The following is a 12,512-nucleotide window of genomic DNA, read 5'->3' on the forward strand; positions in this document are numbered from 1 at the left end:
CGGAAGCAGAAGCAGAAAGCTCCGTCCACTCCGCAAGCAGAGGCCGCACCCGTTACGAATGCCAAGTTCAAGGGCAAGGGGAAGGCTCAATTCACCCCCAAGAAGAAGCAGTTCGGAAACCAGATCCTGGACCAGCCATGTCCAATTCACACGAAGATGGATGAAGAGGGCAACGCCATATTTCCGAAGCATACCACTCGGCAATGTCGCCTCCTGATCCAGGGGTTCGGTGAAGGGAAACCGAGTGAAAAGGACAATGAACAGGATGAGGAGGACAAGGAGGATCCGTTCCCCCAAGTCCATGCAGCACTGATGATTTTTGCTGACATTGAGAGCAAGAGTCGACTGAAGCTGGTGAACAGGGAGGTGAACATGGCCACGCCGACCAACCCCACGTTCCTCAAATGGTCTCAGACTGCGATCACCTTTGACCAGTCGGATCATCCAGCGCACGTACCCACCCCAGGGAGGCAGGCTCTGGTCATCGACCCGGTGGTGGAAGGAGCCCGACTGTGCAAAGTCCTCATGGACGGCGGCAGTGGCTTGAACATCATGTACGCTGACACTCTCAAGGGGATGGGCATTCCGATGTCCAAACTTAGCGAGAGCAGCATGCAGTTCCATGGAGTCGTCCCTGGACGAAAGGCCAAGTCACTCGGCCAGATCGCGTTGGACGTCGTCTTCGGCTCCGACAAGAACTTCCGCAAGGAAAAGCTGACGTTCGAGGTGGTGGACTTCCAGAGTGCGTACCACGCAATTCTGGGCCGCCCGGCGTATGCGCGTTTCATGGCCCGTCCATGTTACGTGTACCTGAAGCTGAAGATGCCAGGCCCAAAAGGTGTGATCACTATCACAGGCAATCAGCAGCAGGCCGAGGAGTGTCTGCAGCAGGGATCGAGGATCTCCGATCAGCAGATGGCTGTCCTCGAGCTTGACAAGTACAAGAAGACAGTCGACCCCGCTAACTTGATGCGTTCGAAGAAGCCAGCTTTGGAGTCCGCATTCCAGTCGGCGGGAGAGACAAAGAAGGTCAGCATCCACCCGACGGACGACACCGCTGCCCCGACGAACATCTCCACCACCCTCGATCCTAAATAGGAAGCCGAGCTCATCCAATTCCTCCGTGAGAACTGGGACATCTTCGCATGGAAGCCCGCTGACATGCCAGGTGTACCCAGGGAGTTGGCTAAGCACTGACTGCATGTGGATCCCGCCGCTCAGCCTGTCCGAGAAAGCCCGCGTCAGTCCGCCGCGCACAAGAGAAAGGCAATCGGAGAAGAGGTGGCTAAGATTTTGGCAGCCAACTTCATTCGCGAGGTACACCACTCCGAGTGGCTCGCCAATGTTGTCATGGTGCCCAAGAAGGACAAGTCGCTCCGAATTTGCATCGACTTCAAGCATCTCAATAAGGTCTGCCCGAAAGACCATTTTCCGCTCCCCCGCATCGATCAAATTGTCGATTCAACTGCGGGTTGCGAGCGCTTGTCATTCCTTGATGCCTACTCGGGCTATCATCAGATCCGTCTGTATGGCCGCGATGAATTAAAAACAGCCTTCATCACCCCATTCGGGTGCTTCTGCTACATCACTATGCCATTTGGTTTGAAGAATGCAGGAGCAACCTTTATGCGCATGATCCAAAAATGCCTCCTTGACCAGATCGGTCAGAATGTGGAGGCGTATATGGATGATATCATAGTCAAGTCATGCAAAGGTTCCGACCTGCTAACTGACTTGGCAGAAACGTTCGCTAACCTTCGTAGGTACGGTATCAAGCTCAACCCAGCCAAGTGTTCATTTGGTGTTCCCAGCGGAAAGTTACTCGGTTTCTTCGTTTCCGAACGAGGGATCGATGTCAACCCCAAAAAGATCGGGACCATCGTCCGAATGGAGCGGCCGGTCTGAATACACGATGTTCAAAGTCTCACAGGTTGCCTAGTGGCTTTGAGCAGGTTTATCAGTCGACTCGGCGAGAAGGCACTTCCTCTGCATCGACTCATGAAGAAATCAGATACTTTCGAGTGGACAGACGAAGCCCAAATCGCATTCGACGACCTCAAAGTCCTACTTTCCACCCAGCCGGTTCTTACTGCTCCGCTCAGTAAAGAACCCCTTCTTCTGTACATCGCGGCTACAAATCAAGTTGTCAGCACTGTTCTTACAGTCGAACGGGAAGAAGAAGGCAAAGCATACAAGGTTCAGCGGCCAGTGTATTATGTCTCTGAAGTCCTGACTCCTTCCAAGCAGAGGTATCCCCACTATTAAAAACTTATCTACGAGATTTACATGACTGCGAAGAAGGTGGCTCATTATTTCCAAGACCACTCGGTGTCTGTCATTTCTGATGCTCCGTTGTCGGAAATCCTACACAATCGGGACGCATCGGGCCGAGTGGCAAAGTGGGCAATGGAGATGTTATACTGCGACTTCAAGTTCGAGGCCAAGAAAGCTATAAAGTCTCAAGCTCTGGCTGACTTCATAACAGAATGGGTAGAACAACAGCAACCGACCCACATCTACTCGGCTCATTGGACAATGTTCTTCGATGGGTCCAAGATGTTGAATGGCTCCAACGCTGGCGTTGTGATCATATCACCAAAAGGTGACAAACTCAAGTATGTGTTGCAGATACACTTTGATTCCTCCAACAACGAGGCAGAGTATGAAGCTCTCCTTTATGGACTGCGCATGGCCATCGCAATCGGCGTCCGTCGCCTGATGGTCTATGGCGACTCGGATTTGGTGGTTAATCAAGTGATGAAGGAGTGGGACGTCAGGAACCCCACCATGACCACATACTGCAATGCGGTGAGGAAGCTCGAGAAAAAGTTTGAAGGTCTGGAAGTCCACCATGTTCCGCGACTGAAAAACCAAGCAGCTGATGAATTGGCAAAACTCGGATCCACTCGGAGACCAGTCCCGAGTGACGTCTGCCTCGAGCACCTTCACCTTCCCTCAGTTAAAGAAGATCCTTTCACAGAGGAACCAGTACAACCAAAGAGCTCGACAGATCCGACTGAAGTCGAGGTCCCTGCTGTGGTTGATTTGATCATGGAGATTCTTGCTAACATCCCCGATTGGACTGTGCCGTTCATTGCATACATCATGAGGCAAGAATTACCAGAAGACGAAGTCCAAGCCAGGCAGATCGTCCGCAGGTCAAAGTCGATCACTGTCATTGATGGCCACTTGTACAAGGAAAGCGTTTCAGGCGTCCTTCAACGATGCATCTCCCCCGAGGAGGGACAGTTAATCCTTGAAGAAATTCACTCGGAAACCTGCGGTCATCACGCCTCCTCAAGAGCAATCGTCGCCAAAGCATTCAGAGCTGGCTTCTTCTGGCTGCAGGCAAATGAAATGGCGAAGGATATGGTCGACCGATGCGAAGGGTGTCAGTTCTACTCTAACAAGTCCCACAAGCCAACATCTGCGTTGAAGACAATCCCTCTTGTTTGGCCGTTTGCAGTGTGGGGATTAGATACAGTCGGTCCATTCAGGACAGGCCAAGGGGGTTTCACACATCTGTTGGTGGCAGTCGACAAGTTCACAAAGTGGATTGAAGCCAAGCCCATCAAGAAGCTCGACGCCCTTACGGCCATCAAGTTTGTGAGGGACAACATCTCCAGATTCGGGGTACCTCACAGGACAATCACTGACAATGGAACAAACTTTGACTCGGACAGATTCAAAGGTTTCTGTAGAGGCCAAGGTATCTGAGTGGATTTTGCATCTGTGGCGCATCCCCAAACAAACGGGCAAGCACAGAGGGCGAATGGACTTATTCTGCAAGGTTTGAAGCCTCGACTCCTGCGAGAAGTGGGACATGCCACCGGCGCATGGGTCACCGAGCTGCCTTCGGTGCTTTGGGGTCTCCGCACAACCCCAAATAGATCTACAGGGCGATCCCCATTCTTCCTCGTTTACGGAGCAGAGGCAGTCCTTTCGAGTGACTTGCTTCACAACGCTCCACGAGTTGAACTCTTCTCCGAAGCTGAAGCAGAGCAAGCAAGGCAAGACGGAGTGGATCTTCTAGAGGAGGAGCGCGAGATGGCACTGACTCGCTCAACCATTTATCAACAAGATCCGTGGCGCTTTCACGCGTGACATGTCAGGAGTCGTACATTCCAAGCAGGCGACCTGGTGATCCGAGTGGATCAGCAGAGACCTCACAAGTCGGCTCCCGCCTGGGAAGGACCCTTCATCATCTCCAAGGTGCTGAACAACGGAGCATATCGACTCTACAACCTCGACAGGGAAACGGATGAGCCGCGAGCATGGAACGGAGATCTCCTGAAGCGCTTCTACACGTGACCGTGGACTGAAGCAATGTAAAGAACAAGTATCATTGAAGTAATACAAAGCAGATTGAGTTTTTGCTGATTCAAAATTCTTCCACGTTCGCAGAGTACGATCTCAAAAAAAAAGAAAAAAAACTTAGCTGCGAACCAGAATCGCCTAAGTACAAACTTTCTCCGAGTGTGCACTAAACGTCGCACTCGGGGACTTAGCTGCGATCCAGAATCGCCTAAGTACTAACTTTCTCCGAGTGTGCACTAAACGTCGCACTCGGGGACTTAGCTGCGATCCAGAATCACCTAAGTACAAACTTTCTCCGAGTGTGCACTAAACTTCGCACTTGGGGACTTAGGTGTGATCAAGAATCGCCTAAGTACAAACTTGCTCCGAGTGTGCGCTAAACGTCGCACTCGGGGACTTAGCTGCGATCCAGAATCGCCTAAGTACAAACTTTCTCCGAGTGTGCACTAAACGTCGCACTCGTGGACTTAGCTGCGATCCAGAATCGCCTAAGTACTAACTTTCTCCGAGTGTGCACTAAACGTCGCACTCGGGGACTTAGCTGCGATCCAGAATCGCCGAAGTACTAACTTTCTCTGAGTGTGCACAAAACGTCGCACTCGGGGACTTAGCTGTGATCAAGAATCGCCTAAGTACAAACTTTCTCCGAGTGTGCGCTAAACGTCGCACTCGGGGACTTAGCTGTGGTTCAGAATCGCCTAAGTACAAACTTTCTTCGAGTGTGCGCTAAACATCACACTCGGAGACTTAGCTGCGATCAAGAATCGCCTAAGTACTAACTTTCTCCGAGTGTGCGCTAAACGTCGCACTCGGGGACTTAGGTGCGATCCAGAATCGTCTAAGTACAAACTTTCTTCGAGTGTGCGCTAAACGTCACACTCGGAGACTTAGCTGCGATCTAGAATCGCCTAAGTACAAACTTTTTCCAAGTGTGCGCTAAACGTCGCACTCGGGGACTTAGATGCGATCAAGAATCGCCTAAGTATTAACTTTCTTCGAGTGTGCACTAAACGTCGCACTAGGGGACTTAACCGCGATCCAGAATCGCCTAAGTTCTAACTTTCTCCGAGTGTGCACTAAACGTCGCACTCGGGGACTTGTCTGCGACCAAGAATCGCGTAAGTAGAAAGCTTCCTTCGAGTGTATCTTACAGATCCACTCGGAGGCTTAGCAGACCCTCATTGAGACTCATGTAGATGTCAAGACAACTGACAATTACATGAGTACCATGAACCTCATTGAGGCTCATGTAGATGTCAAGACAACTAACAATTACATGAGTAGCAGAACCTCATTGAGGCTCATGTAGATGTCAAGACAACTGACAATTATATGAGTAACAACTCGCTCTGAGTACGACCTTACAGTCGCACTCGAAGACTTAGCCGCGATCACGAATCGTCTAAGTACACAATTGCCTTCGATTGTATCCTACAGATCCACTCGGAGACTCAGCAGACCCTCAGTGAGGCTCATGCAGATGTCAAGACAACTGACAATTACATGCTCTGCATGTTTTCCATTGGCTTCACCAAGAAACGCCAAACAAAAACCACGAGCCAAAATCGTGTCAACAATTCTTTCGCAAAGGAAGAGCAAAAGATTCGATTCAAATTCAGAGTTCATCTAAAGATAGTTGGTTCGGTGTAGATCAAGCTTATCCACACCGAACCACGAATGTGACTGCCAACAGCAGTGGCCAAAGTTTGATACAACTACCACTCGGCATACCGAGGTAAAGTTTTTTCACGCGTCGTCAGGACTGGCACTGGGACTGGCAGGCTCCACGAAAGTGTCGAGGTCGATCCCGTATGCGATGCGAGTGGCAATCTCAAGGAAGGTCTCCATGAAGTCTTCGAATCGAAGCTTCTTCGTGTTGGCGACCTGCAGTGTTTTTAGCTTCTCTTCGCGAGCCTCCTTGCAGTGCACTCGGACCAGCGACAGCGCCACGTCCGCACCACAGCGAGCAGTAGACTTCTTCCACGCCTGCACTCGGTTCGGGACGTCCTCCAGCCGAGTCATCAACCCTTCCATCTCTTGTCGGGACTCGTCTTCGGGCCACAGCTCCTTGTCGATTCGGGCGACGACCTCTCTCAGTCGACCGATGAAAGGTCCCACTTTACCCAGGCGAATGTGCGCTCGGAGCATGTCTCGATTGGCGTCATCGCCGAGTGGAACGTTCAGAATAACCGACCGCTCAACGTCAGCTGCTTCAGCCTCAGCGTCCATACAAAAATCTGCAAAGACAAGACGAGTAGAAAGTAAGCGCAAAATGAAATACACAGTCAACAAGCACTCAGAAAAACAGAACTTACCACCGAGAAGCGCAATCATCTTCGTTGCCCAGTCACTGACGTACTTCTCGTGTGCTATGCACCGCCTGTTCATCACCTTCATCTGTCCCATCAGCTCGGTTCTTTGTTTCCCCATTTTCTCCATTTCGGCCACCAATGCCTGGTTTGCCTCACGGGACTCCTCCAAGGACTTCTCTCGTTCAGCCATAGCGCCCTTCACACCAGCCAAGTCATGCACTGCTGCCTCCAGTTCTGCAGCAAGCTGAATCTTTTCAGCCTTCAGAGTGTTGTACGCTGATCCCATCTCGCAAGTCTTCTGCAAATCAGCGCGAAGAGAAGATCAGACAAATTCAACAAGGAAAACAATAAAAACTCCAAGTTCTTCAGACCCCTGCCGACGCAAGCAGTCGACAACGGTCTCGGGGACTACACCCAGTGGGTTCACTAAGAGTGACCCCACTGGCATGAAGCTCAAACAGGTCCACCCTATTGAGATACATAACAAAAACAAGCCTATGAGGCTACTGCTACCCGACCTGAGTAAAATTACTCTCGGGGACTAATCCAGTAGGTGCACTCGGAGTGCCCCCACCGGTAACATTCGAACAGATTAGTTTTGATCTGATCAACTTAAATAAAATGTATATAAAGACAACTGCCGGTGCAAGCACTCGACAGAAGTCTCAGGGACTACACCCACTGGGTTCACTAAGAGTGAACCCACTTCAAAATAATCATCCTGTATCCGAGTATATTGCTTAAACACCCAGTGGGTTACTAGGGGAAAGCAAATACTTACTAGCCCACTTACTCGGATATCGTCCCGGAGTTCCAAGCTTCGCTTGTACACAGACGCGATGGAGTCGTACGCTCTCTTGGCATCACCCGCCATCAACTCCGCCTGCACCATGGCCTCCTTGGCAGCTCCCACCTGATCTTCCGGAAGGCGCTGGGCGTCGAACTGGACGGTCGACGGACCTGGCACCACAAGAGACTCCTTGGGCATCCCAAGTCCTGCTCCAGTCGGTTAAGCAGCGATGAGCGCCGTTTCAGTCGACGGCATCGTCTTGGTTGGCGGCGCATCCATGGCGGGAGTAGTAACAGACGGAACAGCCTCAAGGACAGGCGCCGCAGCTTGCTCGGACCTCTTCTGGTCGTCCTCCTCCACATGAATCACCTCTGAAGGAAGCCCGACCAAACGACGTGAGACCACAGGAAAAAGGGCAAGACCAAAGACAAAATTCGTGAAACAATAATGCAAGCTCTCGGAGTCGCCACGACGTACCTTGCTGGGACGTGGCAACGTTGTCCGTATCCATGGGATCGTCTTCCTGGCGTGGTAGAGAAGTGGCGGAGGTGGCAGCTCTGTCGAGTAAAATTCACTCAACCAATAAGCATGAGTTCAATCAAATACTGGAAGAAGATAGAAGAACAATACACTTACGCTGAGGCGACGAGAACGGCGATCCTCATCCGCGGCAAAGCCTTCCGAGGCTTGGATCCACTCGGTTTGGCCACCTTAGAGGGCTGGTCCGCGGGCTCAGCAGTAGAGTCCCTGGTCCTCTTTGTGCTCCGAGCACTCGGAACCACGGGAGTAGCTGGCAAGGCACTCGGAACCTCAGGAGGAGCTGGCGGGGCACTCGAGGCCGCTGGAGGAGCCGACGGAGCCACAGGTTCGTGACGGCGTTTAGTTCGAGGCTCTGGTGGTGGGGGTGGCGAGTTCTGTTCCTCATCTTCCCCCTCTTCTTCTTCGGACTCCTCCTCTGTCTCCCCACTGTCGGAGACGTACTCGACGCTCTCCACGCTGCCCTCCTGGCTACCTTCCTCTTCCTCAGCCGGATTCCCGTTCGAGACGGGAGAAAACCAGTTGGTCCACGCCTGCACGAGATACAGTCGACAACATCAGACGTCAGACAGTGATACCAGAAAAAGCGATAAATCTAAGACAATTGTGTGCACTCGACAAGTTAAACTCACCTCATTCGGAGGAGGGTTGTCCGCGCGGAAGGGCTTCACTCGCCGGGCTCCTCTGGGGTTATCGCAGGCGCCTGTGATGTTGCGGACCCACGATGTCACAAGCTCCCCGGTCACGCACTCGGAGTTAGTCCGAGTGGACTCCTCAGGCCCCGCGTAGTGCCACATGGCGTGGTGTCGAGCTTGCAAAGGCTGGATACGCCGACCTAGAAAAATCTCCAGCAAGTCTATGCCAGTGACCCCCTTTCGGACGACCTCTACCAGCGCATCGACCAGAGGCTGGATCTGGATCTTCTCCATCTTCGTGAGCGCAAGCTGCCTAGGCGGAGCCAGTCGGTCTAGGCTAAAAGGTGGCAGTCCAGTTGCGGCATTCGGGCAAGCAACGTCCTCGCAGTAGAACCAAGTCGACCGCCAGTTCCTAACGGATTCAGACAACTGAAGAGCAGGATAGCTACTTTTACTTTTCTACTGGAAGCCTAAACCTCCGCAGAGCTGGAGGAGGTGAGTTTTGTCATCCGACTGGCTAAGTCTTTTGATGGTTTGAGATCTAGCAGAGAAGATGTGCTTAAAGATCCCCCAATGGGGACAACAGCCGATAAAACACTCGCATAGCACGATGAAGGCAGAGAGATGAGCTATTGCGTTGGGAGGAAAATGGTGGAGCTGCGCCCCGAAGTGGTTCATTATACCTCTGAATAAGGGATGAGGAGACAGAGAGAAGCCTCGGTACACATGACTGAGCAGTAAGACACGCTCCCCCTCCTGGGGCGCCGGCTCCGTCTTGCCCTCCGCCGGCAGCCTCCACGTCTTGTGCTCGATCATGCCTTGCTCCACCAGCTCCAGCATGTCCTCCTTCCTCACCGTGGAGGGGAGGAAATCCCCCTGGATCCAACCCGCCGGCAGTGCTCGCTGCCGCCGCTGAGCAGGAGCCGCCGCCTTCTTCTTCTTCTGCGCCACGAGCTTGCTCGTCTGCCCCTTCGTCATGGTGGAGGCTGCAGATCCGCGGGGGAGGAGGGGAAGGAAGGAGCTTGGGATGCGCAGGAGGTCACGAGAGAAGCGGGGCAAGTGCGAGTTATCAGGCGAGTGCAACGAAAAACCCTCGCTGTAGAGGTTTAAATAAGGTTCCGACTGGGTCACTAGTAGGTGGCCCCGAAATCTTATCCCCCAACCGGTTGCTGTGATATTAGTGGAGGAGATGAAGGCGCGGAAATCGGGGCGGCAGCTACTACTCGATTACGGTGTCGTCATCCCCGCTAAGCGCGCGGCAACCGAAATTTGAGGATCCCAGAAAATCCACCGCTGTCAGTTGACTGGTCACGTCAAAAGATTCCATGGAAGCACTCGGTCCCTGACGGTTCGTTTCACAAATACATCCACTCGGATCACTGGTCAAGAGGATAAAATGGATCGAGGCAAACAACGCCAAAGTCGCATCCATACCAGTCGGATCCGTACTCCAAGCATCGCTTCTTCGTTCCAACCCCAATCCATTCGGGGACTAATGATGGGGTTATAGTCCTAGGGTAGGGTCATAGGGCTGCCCTATGGGTCCTACCCAAGGACTACCCTTTATAAGGGATAAGGCCCTTAGTCAGTTCCGACTGAATTAAGGACTTCCCATCATCCAGTCGGTGACGATTCCTCCAACATCCAATCGGAGATGAGCATTCGGAGCGTATCAAACTTACCGACTGGATTCCACTCTGTACATCGTAACCCCCCTAGAGGGCAACCGTCGTACATTTCCATGTACCTTTATTAGCATTTAAGACATACGTTACCTGTAACGTATGCAGTTATTCTCCACTACTCCACCCCTGTGCACCGAACCGTTGTGAAGGGTAGCGCACTCTATATAAGCCGCCCTTCCCCACTAGTGCAGGGGTTAGCAATTCACTGTAATCCATATTCCACTCGACAACAAGCTCCCAAGAGCACTGAGACGTAGGGCTTTTACCTCCACCATAGAGGGGCCTGAACTCATACAACCTCGCCGTAGCTAAGGCTCCGCCAATCCTTTCGTACCCTACACATCTACTGTCAGACTTATACCCACGACATTTTGTAAATGGAAAAATCGTCCATGAAAACCTCAACAATCTTTTCACAAAAGTTAGAGAATATGGCCATCATACATGTTTGAAAATTAGCAGGTGCATTTATAAACCAAAAGGCATACGTCTATAAGCAAAGGTACCGAAAGGGCAAGTAAAAGTGGTCTTCTCTTGATCCTCTTTTGATATAGGTATTTGAGAGAAGCTAGAATAACCTTCTAGAAAGCAAAAAAGTGTATGTTTGGATAGTCTTTCTAGCATTTGATCAATAAAAGGTAGCGGGTAATGATCTTTCCTAGTAGCTTTATTTAATTTTCTGAAAGCAATTACCATTCTATATCCTGTAACAATTCTTTGCGGGATCAATTCATCTTTATCATTAGGAACAACGGTAATACCTCCCTTCTTAGGGACACAATGAACGGGACTAAATCATCTACTATCACCAATAGGATAAATTATACCTTCCTCTAGAAGCTTTAGTATTTCATTTCTTACCACTTCCTACATTTTAGGATGTAATTGTCGTTGGTGATCAACAATTGGTTTAGCATCAGGCTCCATATTGATTTGGTGCTGACATAGAGTGGGTCTAATGCCCTTAAGATCATCAAGAGTATATCCAAAAGTAAGACGGTGCTTCCTCAGAGTTTTTAAGAATCTCTTTTCTTCATGTTCTGAAAGGTTAGCACTAATAATAACAGGATATATCTCTTTTTCCTCAAGATAAGCATACTTTAGAGTGTTAGGTAATTGTTTAAGCTCAAACACGGGGTCACCCTTGGGTGGAGGAGGATCCCCGAGTATTTCAACAGGTAGGTTGTGTTTTAGAATAGGCTGCTGATCAAAGAAAATCTTATCTATTTCATTCCTTTCATTCATATGCATATCATTTTCATGGTCTAGCAAATATTGTTCTAAGGGATTGGTAGGAGTCACAATGATAGAGGCGAGACCAATAATTTCATCTTTACTAGGCAATTCTTTGTCATGGGGTTGTCTACGAAATTTAGGGAAACTGAACTCATTAGATGCATCCCCAAAACTTACAGTAACCGTTTCTTTTTCACAATCAATCTTAGCATTAACAGTATTCAAGAAGGGTCTACCAAATATAATGGGACAAAAATCATCTTGTGGGGAACCAAGAACAAGAAAATCAGTAGGATACTTTATTTTCCCACACAAGACTTCAACATCTCTAACAATCCCAATTGGTGAAATAGTATCTCTATTAGCAAGCTTGATGGTAACATCAATTTCCTCTAATTCGGCTGGTGCAATATCATTCATAATTTTTTGGTATAAGATAAAGGGAGTTGCACCCACACTAGCTCCCACATCACATAAGCCATGGTAACAATGATCTCGTATTTTAATAGAAACAACATGCACACCAACAATAGGTCTATGTTTACCCTTAATATCAGGTCTAGCTATGCTAGCGGCTTCATCACAGAAGTGAATGCCATGCCCATCAATATTATCAACCAAGAGATCTTTAACCATAGCAATATTAGGTTCAACTTTAATTTGTTCAGGAGGTATAGGTGTTCTAGTACAAGTCTTACGAACCACAGTTGAAGCTTTAGCATGTTCCTTTATCCTAACAGGAAAGGGTGACTTCTCAATATAAGTAGTAGGAATAACAGGATCAACATTATAAATAATAGTTTCTTATTCAACTTTAATATGTTCTACCACTTTAACTTCAATGGGAGGATTATATTTAAACCACTTCTCCTTGGGGAGATCAACATACGTAGGAAAAGATTCACAAAATGAAGCTACTACCTTAGAGTCAAGTCCATATTTAGTGCTAAAATCACGAAAAGTATCGGTGTCTATAAAGGATTTAACACAATCAAACTTA

This window comes from Hordeum vulgare, chromosome 7H, assembly GCF_904849725.1.
Source record: "Hordeum vulgare subsp. vulgare chromosome 7H, MorexV3_pseudomolecules_assembly, whole genome shotgun sequence".
Taxonomy (NCBI): domain Eukaryota; kingdom Viridiplantae; phylum Streptophyta; class Magnoliopsida; order Poales; family Poaceae; genus Hordeum; species Hordeum vulgare.